Source organism: Saccostrea cucullata, unplaced genomic scaffold, assembly GCF_032062105.1.
Source record: "Saccostrea cucullata isolate Sc308-1 unplaced genomic scaffold, CSIRO_AGI_Scuc_v1 ctg2168, whole genome shotgun sequence".
Taxonomy (NCBI): domain Eukaryota; kingdom Metazoa; phylum Mollusca; class Bivalvia; order Ostreida; family Ostreidae; genus Saccostrea; species Saccostrea cuccullata.
The window spans coordinates 102,654-115,178 of record NW_026920580.1 but is presented as its reverse complement, the minus strand read 5'-3'; the positions used below and the strand labels follow the sequence as shown (position 1 = coordinate 115,178).

The following is a 12,525-nucleotide window of genomic DNA, read 5'->3' as shown; positions in this document are numbered from 1 at the left end:
TGTAAATGCTAACAGAAAACCGCAACAGTAGGCTTGCATTTCGTTTTATTTTGGCCGCAGTGCAGGGGATGGGGGTGGGGATGTCCTTATATATTTCTGTAACATGTAGGCTTTACAAGGCTTAGCATATCCAAGCTTCTGGCACCAGGCACGTAGCATCGTTTTTGAAAGGGGGGGGGGCAGCCAGAGAATTTTTTTTACTTCCCTGAAAAATTTGACAAGCCAAAAAAAAGTTAATGTTGCACAAAGTCGAAAATCCTACTTTGTGGGGGTGGGGGTAAAGCCCACCTTTTTGAATGTTAACTACTTTCAGTATCAATTTTTATACTACGTTTTCCGTACATCACTAAAAGTGGGGGTCATTAATAATATGATGATTTTCTAAAATGTTAACATCCCTACAAAAACCTGACATTTCAAAGCTCAGCCAGTTCACAGACAATTGTCAGGAAATATATTATACAAAGCAGTCATATTCAACTGACTGTATATTTAGGCATAAACAATTACATGTCATTAATCTTCAACCCACTCCTACCCCAACAAAAGCTATACATATAAACCGTAAATGGCATCTTTAATTTAATTCTATAGGTGTGCTTCTAAAACCATCCATTTCATAAAATAAAACCAGATTTTTTAATTCTAGGGTATCATTATATACATGATTAACAATACTGAATTCATAGCAATTCAGTTCCAGGCTCATAGTGTTTATGATCGCTGTGCGATTTTGAAAATGGCAATGCTCAGAATTAAAGGTACAAATAATATATAAAATGAAGAATAATAGGCAGTATTATTTCAAATCTAAATAAAAAAGTGAATCTGCAAGTTGTAGGGTTAATGGTACTGGGTGCACCTTAAACTTTTGAAGTAAAAAAAAAAATTTATTATTTTATCTCGGGTTCACAAGAATTGTAAGTTTCTGCCATTTAGATTTCCCCCCCCCCCTCACCAACATACACATAATCCTACAAATGTTAATCCTGGGTTTATCTCTTGTGTCACTGATAGCGGATTATAACTCATTCATTTGTTTGTAAAATTTCCACCTTTTGATTGGTTATATAAAATATTTTCACTACTAGACTGAAAAATATTTCGTGTATCCTTTATATTTTCAAAAAAGCAGTGTCATTATTGACCCAATGCAGACAGACAACCTTATAGATGCAGTGAATCAACCGAATTTCCTTTTTATTTACTGTCTGTCGTGTATCGCAATTACAAATGTACATGTTACATGTACCACACTTCACAATTTTTCTGTCTTTATATAAAATTTAGAAAGAAAGAACAATCAAATAAATTTTCACTTCGCAGTTTCGCAGTAGCATTTAGGTAGCGTAATGTTGTTCCAGATATAATTTTTAAAAGATTAATTTTCACATATATGGTAACTAAAGATATATCGTTTATGCTGAAATCTTGACCTATCGAGAGCGATGTTTAAATTAAAATAATTTTGAAATGAAGTCTACAGGCTTATCAAATTACTCTTGCATGGATTACCAGTTAATATTTTGTTTGAGAAAATAAGTGTTTAAAAAAAATGAATAAATGTTGCCCGCTGATCAGGTCTCCCCCTGGTGTCATAGAAAAGTGAAATGTAAAACAAACACTCACTCATAATACTATACTCCACTGATGAATCCATAATTATATATATATATATATATATATATATATATATATATATATATATATATATATATATATATATATATAACTATTAAATAATTATTAATAATTAAAAGAGACAATGAGATAAAAATAATGTGCATGAAAAATATTAAATATCATACAACTATTAATCACCGTAGTAAAATTACAGAAGAAAATCATTTAACGTTCACTCTGAAAACTTTTGACGTTGTTGAAAAACATGACGTCATTATTAACCTGTTAAAGTATATTTGATAAAAATGAAGAAAAAACCTACTTAGAGTTGACGTAGGACCATAAAAAATCATATTTGACAACTTCTAACCTTATTCTATCAGAATCCGTGAAAAACTCAAAATGCATAAGAATTGCCATAAGGACCCTTTTCACATGGGCGCAATCATATGTATTCTGACCTGTAACCAATAGTATAGTTATGGTTCTCGTCATGATGTAATTTCTTCCATTAAATCAATAATAACCAATGCCAGTACGAGTCCTTTGCAACACCCGATCTCCTGAATATTTTCTGCCCTTCTTAAGCTTGACTCACCCCGGAATTTAATAATCAGAAAACTTTCATGTAAATTTCATGAATTTTTCCAAAAAAAAACATAGGTAATCAGGGGTGGCAGAATTTCGGCTCAGGTGAGCTAAAAAGTAAAAAAAAAAGGTAACAAACCTTAAGTCATCAAAGTATTCAGCTTTAAGGGATAAAAGAAGAATTGAGAAATAGGCAGACAGAATGCCTATATCGTCAGATATAAAGAAATATTCATTATGTGCATTGAGTAATTAAATGAACTTCTCATTACGAAAATTTATGAAATTGTGAGGGAAAAAAACCTTTCCTGAGAGATAAAAAAATTATCACACTAAAAAACAAAATGTATATATAATATAATTTATTTTCTTTAAACACTAATTAAAACTTCTTAATATAGTTAATAAAGGATCTATAAACTTTTTTCCTCTTGTTACATGATTTTGAAAAATGAGAACATTTAGTCATACATACTAAGTTTATTTTCTTCACATAATTACACGAATCCAGAATTCCCTTTCTCAATTGAGAGATACAAACTGCAACTAATTTTAGCTAAACCTAAGCTTTTCTGATCACATTTTGTCCGTCCCTCCGTCTGTCCATCTGAAAACTTTTCACATTTTTACTTCTTCTCAAGGCCAGGGTAAATTTTGATTAAACTTTGTACAAAGCATCTTTGAACAGGAATTTATATTGTAAAACATGGAGGGCCAAATCGGAGATAATCAAGAAAAGACAAAACCGGGCCAGAAAAGCTTATGTAGAAGCATCCTGAGGTAATGCAGATTCTACATTGTTTAAATAATGACCCCGGGGGTTGGGCGGGGCCACAATGGGGAATCAAAGTTTGAAAAAAATGAAATCATTTCATCAGACATAATAGGTTTATTTTCTTAATCATACAATTATAGGAATCCAGAATTCTCTTTCTCCATTGAGAGATAGAAACAGCACCTTACGATTTTTAAATAAATCTCTATATCAACCTTTGATAATGTAAAATTGATCAAGATTATTTATCAGTTCTTTCCAAGTCTCTTAATGGAGTCTTCTCCATAAAAAAAATGACAAACTCCTATTGCTAGTTGTCGAGCTATCATCCTTTTCTGAGGACTTCTTTAGGTAGAAGGATATGAAGATAACGAACACTATTCAATCTCAAAGTCCATAAAAGAATACAAACACAGACCTCCGAAACATCAGAGGTGGGCAGTCTGATTTCCCAATAACTTATCCCTCTGATGTAGATGCTTTCAATACCAGGGTGCGGATACCACCTGTCTCGGTAGCTGCACAGTTTTTCATCATGGAATATCTTTATTTGAAAGAGAGGAAGAGTTTGGCAAAAAAAAAGAATTTTGAAATAGTTGGTGAATTTATTGTTAAAAATGATTACACATACAGTAGCATAAGTGATTATACAGTTTGTTCTGACTTTTTCTAAAATTGTGAGAAATGTATTAGATAAATTTTAATTAAACTAAGGATGTTACAACGATACTATTCATCTTGTTAAAAAAAATCTGAAAAATCGGTAAAGCAAATCCAATGTAAAGCAAAATTATAAATATATGTTTAAGTCTGTACAATTTAGCTTTTAATGATGCTGATCGCATTAAAAAAAGTAATTATTATACTCCAGTACTCAGTCTTACTCGACATCAAAATCAGACATCCAGTCTTTCTGAAGTTTTCTCTTCTTCAAACGCTATAAAATTTTCAAAACTATTTTCCTTTTAATCTCAGAAAACCTTTTCTTGTTGTTGTTGTATCAGTGATGGTTGTTGCTGTGGTTTACACATTTGTATTCCTAGCTGAAGTGGTGGTCTTTGTAGCAGTTCTTTCAGAGTGGATTCCGTGCATTTACGTGAATTTTTTTAAGCTGTCCTTAAATGAAAAAAAAGATGTGTTTGTGAAACACTGATGCCCCAATATGGCAACAGCAAAGATTATGCTTTTCTCAAATGCAAATTTAATTAATTGTTACCAAAACTAGGGTATTCTCACTGGTAAACATATGTGAAATTTGAAAGTAAGCCAATGTTTAAGTTTTTTAATAAGTACAAAAATCTCCAAGGTCAAGGTCAAAAGGTCAATGTAATTAGTATCAAAGGAAAGGTTTAGCCAAATAGAATACTTATGTAGAGATGAAAGCCCTAGCCCTAACCGTTCACAAGTTATGGCCACCGTTCATTTTTTTTAAAAGTAGGTCAAACTCCAAGGTCAAAGTTCTTGTTATAAAATGAAAGGTCTTGTCATAAGGATCAAATATGTAAAGTATGAAAGCACTAGCCCTAACTCTTTAAAAATTATGGTCAAGGTTTGCTTTTTTAAAGTAAGTCAATCTCAAAGGTCAAGGTAAAAGGTCAAAGATATTGGTATCCAATGAAGGGTCTTCTCACAGGGATTATATATATGAAATATGAAAGCCCTATCCTGTACCGTTCAAAAGTTATGGCCAAGGTTAACGTTTTTTCACAATTACAAAAATCTAAAAGGTCAAGGTAAAAGGATCAAGATTGTTGGTATTCAATGAAAGGTCTTTTAACAAACATTGCATATGTGAAGTATATATGTCCTGGTATCTACTGTTCAAAAGATATGGCCAAAGTAAAAATTTACAATTTTCATGTAAAAGTGGGTCAAACTCCGAGGTCAAGGCCAAAAGGTCAAATTTGGTGGTACCCAAAGAAAGTAGGAGTCACAAGGAATACAGATATGAAATACAAAAGTCATAGCTCCACTAAATCAAAAGTTATGGGCAAGGATAAAGTTCTTGCGGACAAACAGACAGAGAGGCAGATAGAGAGACAGAGAGACGGACACGACAAAAACGGGGGCATAAAAATTAGAAAAGATGATTTCTACTCTCCGTTTTAATTATAATTGTATGCATAATATAAGACTACTTTCATTCAATATACTTTCATTTTTTCAAGTCTCTAATATAATTATGTAGTAACAAGGTACCGGTACATGTGATTCGTAATTCCCAGCATTATTATGTCCCCGTATAAATCTTATATGCCCTTATATGAGTTATTGCCCTTTAACGTCTTTGCACTTACTATTAAATCTTATAACTTGAAAACTATAAGTTGTAAAAGCATGAGGTCAATTGCATTGTGACTCTTGACCTTTGACCTTGAATATTGTTTTAAGGCCAAGGTCATTTCATTTTTTTTATTTTTCTATCCTTTTTTGGTTTCTTATTCATGGAATTTAATTTTAAGGAGTCAGATATAAAACAAAATTAAAATTCAAAGTATGTGGAAAGACCTTTTATTGTTCCGTGAACAATAAGTCTCCTTGGTCATTCTTTATTCCCTCCAAACCGGAGATTAAATTTCAACATGATTGCATGTCTACAAATATGAACATATGACTACATTATGCGGGATAATCAATTAGACAAAAAACTAATGAAAATAGTGATAATTAATTTAATTATAGTAAATAATGAATTCGAATGAGATTGAAGGTTATAAGGAACAGATGAAGACTAGATTACATGGATTGCATTATTGCATTATTCTGTAGATGTGGGCAGCTGCGTCCCTAATGGATCTTAAGTGAAGTAGGTGAAGATCGAAGGTTGTCGAAGGCGACGTTTACAGTTGCAAAGTTTCGGGATCCAATAAAGGAACAAGTAAAGATCTTGCTGGGAAAGTCCAGAGAGTTCGGCGCCAAGATTAATACTGAAATCTTCGATAACTGTCACCCACGAGGCATCTCTGTATGAAGATGTTCCGGAGCATTAAGTGGACAGATGTTCGAAAACATTCGTAAACGTTCTTTCACAGATAGGAAAACAGTTTTCTGGTATATTCACAAGAGTGCAGAGTTTAGCAATAAATTTGCATAACTGAACTTCGTAGATGTTTGAAGGGATGGACCAGAGGGTATTAAGCGATTTTTCAAAGCACACAATATTAAATTGCAAGAAATCAGAGTCGTTATTTATCCGCTTCTGTCGAGATAATGAAACTTGAGCAAAAGAGAGGTTTTGACATTATTAAATGAGCTAACAAAACACATAGTTATGTTCAGCAAGAGAGTTTCTTCCAAAATTGTAAATTTTATGGCCCCCTGGTCAGGGGTAATGGTGTTAGGGCGGGGCTCTATTGATCAGATAGTGAAATGCATTAATTTTTTGAAAATCTTTTATTCTGCTTCTGGATATTAAATAAACTATTTATGTTAAGAAAGAGTGCTTCTTCCAAAATTGTGAATTTTATGGCCCCAGGATCAGGGGTTCTGGTATTAGGGCGGGGCTCTATTGATTATATAGTGAAAATGCATTACTTCTTTGAAAATATATTTATGATGAAGAAATGTGCATCTAGCAAAATGGTTATTTTTTATGCCCCCTGGTTGGCCGGGGGGGGGGGGGGGGAGTTACAAAGTATGAAAATAAATTAATGCTTTGAAATCTGTTCATTAGTATTAATCAACCATTTTATGATAAAATTTGCAAAACTTTGAAATATGTGGCCCCAGGGTCAGTGGTTCCTTTGGGATGAGGTGCACAACTGGTTATAAAGTGAAAGTGCATTTTCTCTTTGTTACTCTGATCTACATCTGGGTATTAGATAAAAAGAGTAAGCATGCTAGGTTTATAATTATGATAAGCAATGATGCCTCTTTCAAAATTGTGAATTTCATGGCCTCTGGTTTAAAACACGAACCAATTTTAATTGTTTGAAAGTTGTTGCATTATACTCAGGTGACCTATAAGGCCCATGGGCCTCTTGTTTTTGTAGGTAGTTAAAAAGGTGAATCAGGAATATGATAAACATTTATAAACTTCCTTGCTTGTTCAATCAAAATATACAAGCAAAGAATCCATAAGCATTATTCTTTAGTATTAGTTAAGATTTACTTCATTTGCTTACAGCTGTAGCACCTCTGTTTGATAAAGTCGTTGGTCGGCTGTATACACTTAACAGTATAAACAGCGCCAACATCAACCATCTTCTCTGTCCCCTTACCCAAGAGGGTGAATGGTCTGTTCTCCCTCCCATTGATATCTGCACCTTTAGCAGATGCACCTTTTGTTTGGGATACGATCGTACCATTTTTGACAAAGTTATGCCCCTTGGACTTAGAAAAATTCTAACTATTTGCAGTTTCCGTTCATTTCTTTAGAGAGGTTGCACATATTGAAATGGAATTTAACATATAGATTAGTTGGATAAATATCTAGGTCTAGTTCTGTTTTGGGTACGATTGCACCATTTTTGACAGAGTTACATGTATGCCCCTTTGACTAGAAAAATTCCAACTACTTGTATTTGCAGTTTCCGTTTATTTTCCATGGAGAGGCTCCACATATTGAAATGGAATTTAGTATACAGATTAGCCGGATGAATATCTAGGTCAAGTTCTTTTTTGGGTGGGAATGATCACACCATAATTGACAGAGTTATGTCCCTTGGACTAAGAAAAGTTCCAACTATATGCAGTTTCCGTTCATTTTCTTTGGAGGGGCTGCACATATTGAAATGGAATTTAGTATATAGATTATTCAGATGAATTTCTAGGTCAAATTCTGTTTTGGGTATGATCGCACCATTTTCGACAGAGTTATACCCCTTGGACGTTAAAAAATACCAATTTGTGGGGGAGGGGGCATAAGTGTTTTACAAACATCTCTTGTTCATCTAATGCCATGTCCTCTCGAATTACATTCTCAGGTAACTGTAATTGTTCTATCGCATCATCTTCATTTGGAATGTCTCTATTGGGAATGTCATCCAGGGACAGCCCATACTCATTCAGTCCTTTTTTAACTGTTCTTTAAGGTGAATTTCTGAGATAATAAACATTTTATTGCAGAGCTGTTCTTGCTGCTGTTTGTAAGTGTCCCAGTGGTAAACAGCTGCTTTGGGGTCTTGTTTCCCTCTGTTCTTATGGAATGTTGGTTCAGGGAAAGTAGGCGATTTATTTCAGGCAAATAGACAAAGTGCAGAGCTAACGTGTCATTTTGATTGTTTATATCCCTTTTCCCACTGTCTTCAAGAGCATAGAGAATGTGTTATAGAAGAAGCTTGTGCGTGCACATCCCTCCTCAATCTTTCTATCCTCTGGTTGTGGACAGATCTCCCTGTTATGTGATGTACACAACCTTTTACGAGATTAACAAACAAGTCAACCAGTTTGTTTTCACCTCCATAATCTGATCTCACTGTAGATGGCATTCCATATGAAAGAGTTGCCACAAGAAAAGGTTTAAAAACCGTAGCTGCTTTGTTGTTTAATGAAGCGTGTACAACAACTATGCACCTTGTAAACCCATTTACACATCCATGTGTAGTAATTCCCACCTAAAATTAATGAAAGCATGAAATCTGTTATAAATATACTATTTGTTTTTTTTCTCTGACAAACTTTTTCAGTAATATTAATCAGTCATCTTTTTTCAATTCATGATTTAAAGCACTTAACCCAGAATGTACAAAAATCCGCCCTGTCACCAAAACGGATGAAACTTTTTCTAACAATGCTCTTAGATTAGTATATTATATAACATTTAATTTTTTATAAATATCTTTTCTAGTTTTATTTTTACAGCCGTTTGAACTTGGTATTGTTCTCACTATTAATTCTACGACGTCATGACGTTGCCGTTACATATTCTAACGTCATGACGTTGGCGTTACTTACTTTAACGTATATACTTAACGTCATGATGTGAAATTAATTAGTAATAAACATATACAGTCAATTCTCGAATTATCGCCATTCGATTCATCGCCATTTTCGCAATACCGCCATGATTTCCGAAGAACGTTTTTCCTGCTATATAAAATTCTCTTTATACCGCCAAATTCGCATACCGCCATCCGCCACCCTGTTTTCAAAACAAACGTCCATTTTTAAGTGTCAATTATCTCGATATACCGCCACAGGTGCGTGCGGTCAGTGAAGCGCGGCTAATTGGTTGACACTATCCCTGTCGTAAAGCATGCAAAGCCAGACAAGGTACACACAATTAAATAATTAAATTAGAATTAAAGGAACAAATAATTTTAATATGAACTGTTACAATGATTTTGTTGTTGTTTTGTTAAAAAATCATTTAGTCATGGCTTCGCTACGAAAGCGATTGTTGTTAAAGTACGCCGAATACGATATTATTTTGATGATCTCTGCTTTAAACAATGCAAAGTTTGCTTAAAAATAATTATACGGTATAAATTGTGAACGTTTCACTAACGATGATGCCATAATAAATTTATTCAAGAAACCATTTTACGTACTGTCACTAATATATCACGACGATCGACCCAGCATGTTTCTTTTTTCAATATCAGACGTGTGGATTTACATGTACATAGATGCACATGTACTTGTCTTTATTTAATAACTGCACATTTTGTTTTAAAGAAATTGTATATAAAAAATTACTTGAAGTATTTTAATATTTAGAAATATGTTTTATATACAAGAACATGTAATTATAAGAATAGAAACGTTCTATGGTATTTCTAAGAACGATAACTCTACTTCTTGTTTCCTAAAAGATGGGAAATTCAATTCATCGCCAAATTCGTTATACCGCCATGATTTCTAAATTACAAAAGGTGGCGGTTTATCGAGAATTAACTGTATATGTATTCTAAAGAGGAGAAAATTCAATTATTTTTATATAAATCTCAATTTATCATGTTTTTTTCAAAGACATTCTGAATCATTAAAAAGAGTTAAGTGTTACTTGCTTTTCTTATAGTCTGTACTTCTCTTAAGAAAATATATACTCGTACTTCATTAGCAGTTACGCTGTTTATTTATCATTTTACAAATGTAACAATTTAAAATAATAATAACAAAATTGTCAGTTTTGTAAACATTTGTATTTTTTGCTCAAATAGAACTCATAATAATACACAAAATATTGAAGTAAACTTCACTTTAAGGTTTCGTCAAAGATCAACATGACTAAAATTTATTTTAACAACAGCTCCAAAACTATGTGTGGTATAAATTCAAAACGTTTACAGTTTATAAATATATCATTGATAAATAGATAGAAAGTATCGCTTGATTACATATATTTTTTAAAAGATATTTATTAAGAAAAATTGTATCAGAAAATGTGCATATTTAAAGGAAAATGCACCTGCTTAATTATGTCTTTTTTGTAAAAACAATCATTGCAGAAATAATATATGTTTATCATTGAAGGGCAAGTTGGACGTGAATGGTCTCTGAAAGGCTGTTATTGAAAGCATGACATGTATAAAGACAAGACCCCTATAAAATACGCCATTTGCAATGTACTTTCACTTTCAAATCTTAACATTTGGACAAAATAAACAGGGAAAACAACTTTCTAGAAGTTATCCAAGTCCAACTTGCCCTTCATTGATAAACATAATTTGTTTCTGCAATAATGGTTTTCACTAAAAGCGTGGATTAATTAGGTGTATTTTTTGAAAATATATGCATTTTTAAGAAGAATTTTTCTCAATAAATATTTTTTCTAAGTATTTCTTTTATCAAGAGTTACTTTCTATCTATTAATCAATGATATATTTATAAACTGTAAAAGTTTTAACTTTATACCCCACATAGTTTTGGGGCTATTGTAAAAATAAATTTTTGGACATTTTGACCTTTGACGAAACCTTAACATATTCTTAAAGTAATATATAAAAATACATAAATCAGAAAAAGTGTCTATGCAAAGTCAAGTTATGCCTTTTTACTGACTTAAAACTCACACATGAGATTTAACAGGTAAATTGAAAAACTAACACTCTACATGCGGAGCGGCCAAATTTCCGCATCCGACTTAAAACTCACATACGAGATTATAAACAGGTAAATTGAAAAAATAACACTCACTGCACGAAAAACCACCTTTTGTATATCCAAAAGGTTAACAAAAGGCCACATTTCATTCACCTTTTGACACCTTTCATGCTCCTTTAATTTTTCTATGAAAGGTACAAACGATCAAATTTTGATCAGATTTTGGATACAAAAAAAAAAGATATCCAAATGGCCCACTTTTATACACCTTTTTTGCATAAAAATACTATATTTTATACTTTTTTTTAACCTTTTCATATTACAAAATTTGATCTTTTCTGTAACTTTTTGATTAAAAATATCTACTTTTTTTTTTACACCTTTCAGATTTATATAGATCTACTTTTATAAACCTTTTCAAACTAAAAGGTCATCTAACAAAATTTCAACTTTTAGGCACCTTTTTATGTCAACAAAACCTTTTTAACTCCTAAATCTCCACTTTAACATGGCGTTCAAAAGCAAGGAATCAATGCTTTTAAATATCCTTTCCCATGTAAAAACAAAAAATAAAAACATTTGGCCACATTTTTTATCAGTTTAATGGTATAATAAAAGTACTGTGATCCATATCAGCTTGATTAAGGATACACATAAAGTTAAGTATCAAATAACAATCTCATTTTAAATTTTCATACAAATAAACAGATAAAACAAAGAAACAAAATAATAATAATAATAAAATAAAGCATTTAACCATGAAGTGTGGAACTTTGAAGGAATACCGTAACTAAAATTAATACATTAAGTATGTTGATGCCTTTGTCCTAATCAGATCTTTAAATTAATGATGCTGTTATAGAAGGCATATTATTGAGTTACATTTACTGCCTAAAAAATCAAGCAAATTTCAATAATCCAGACAGTATGCATAAAAAGTTGATTTCGCCCTACATTATATTCATTCAGTTGTAGTAATTATCTTTATAAATTTTAATGTTTAATTTTACAGCTACTGTTGTCCCATTGACTTTGTTATAACCAAGTTTTACTGTATAATTATTTACATAATCATCTGTAATAAATAAAGATCTTGTTAATTTAACGAAATTAACAAAAGGACCAAGATTTTGTGAAAAATTATTTAAATGGGTAGAAAATAAAAAAAGTAGGAAAATTTTTTTACATTATACATGTAGTAAATATTCAGTCTAAAAATGTACATTGAGTAAATAAATGATGTGTATACATACATCTAAGGTTTCTTTAACCGCAGAATAATGTAAAAGAGTAGTAGAGGTAGTCATGTATTAGAATGGGTTTTTCATTCAAAAATGCCAAAAGAAATAAACAGAATGATATGCTTTTCTTATTTTCTAATTTTCTTATTTTCTAATTTATTCTTTTTTTAGCATCCACAAACATTCCTCTGGAATAGTAGGGGGCTCCTTTACGTGACTACTTCCAATACGTCTCTTTTGAAGTAAACGTTTGCTCTTCACAGAGCAGGTCTCAAGATATACCTTGTCCAAGGTACTCTTGACCTTGGCAAA

General features: G+C 32.0%; 1 pseudogene; it reads right to left on the bottom strand.

Moving 5' to 3' along the window:
- Positions 1 to 5,528: 5,528 nt before the first annotated feature.
- Positions 5,529 to 8,905, bottom strand: LOC134251520 (uncharacterized; annotated as a pseudogene).
- Positions 8,906 to 12,525: the final 3,620 nt, after the last annotated feature.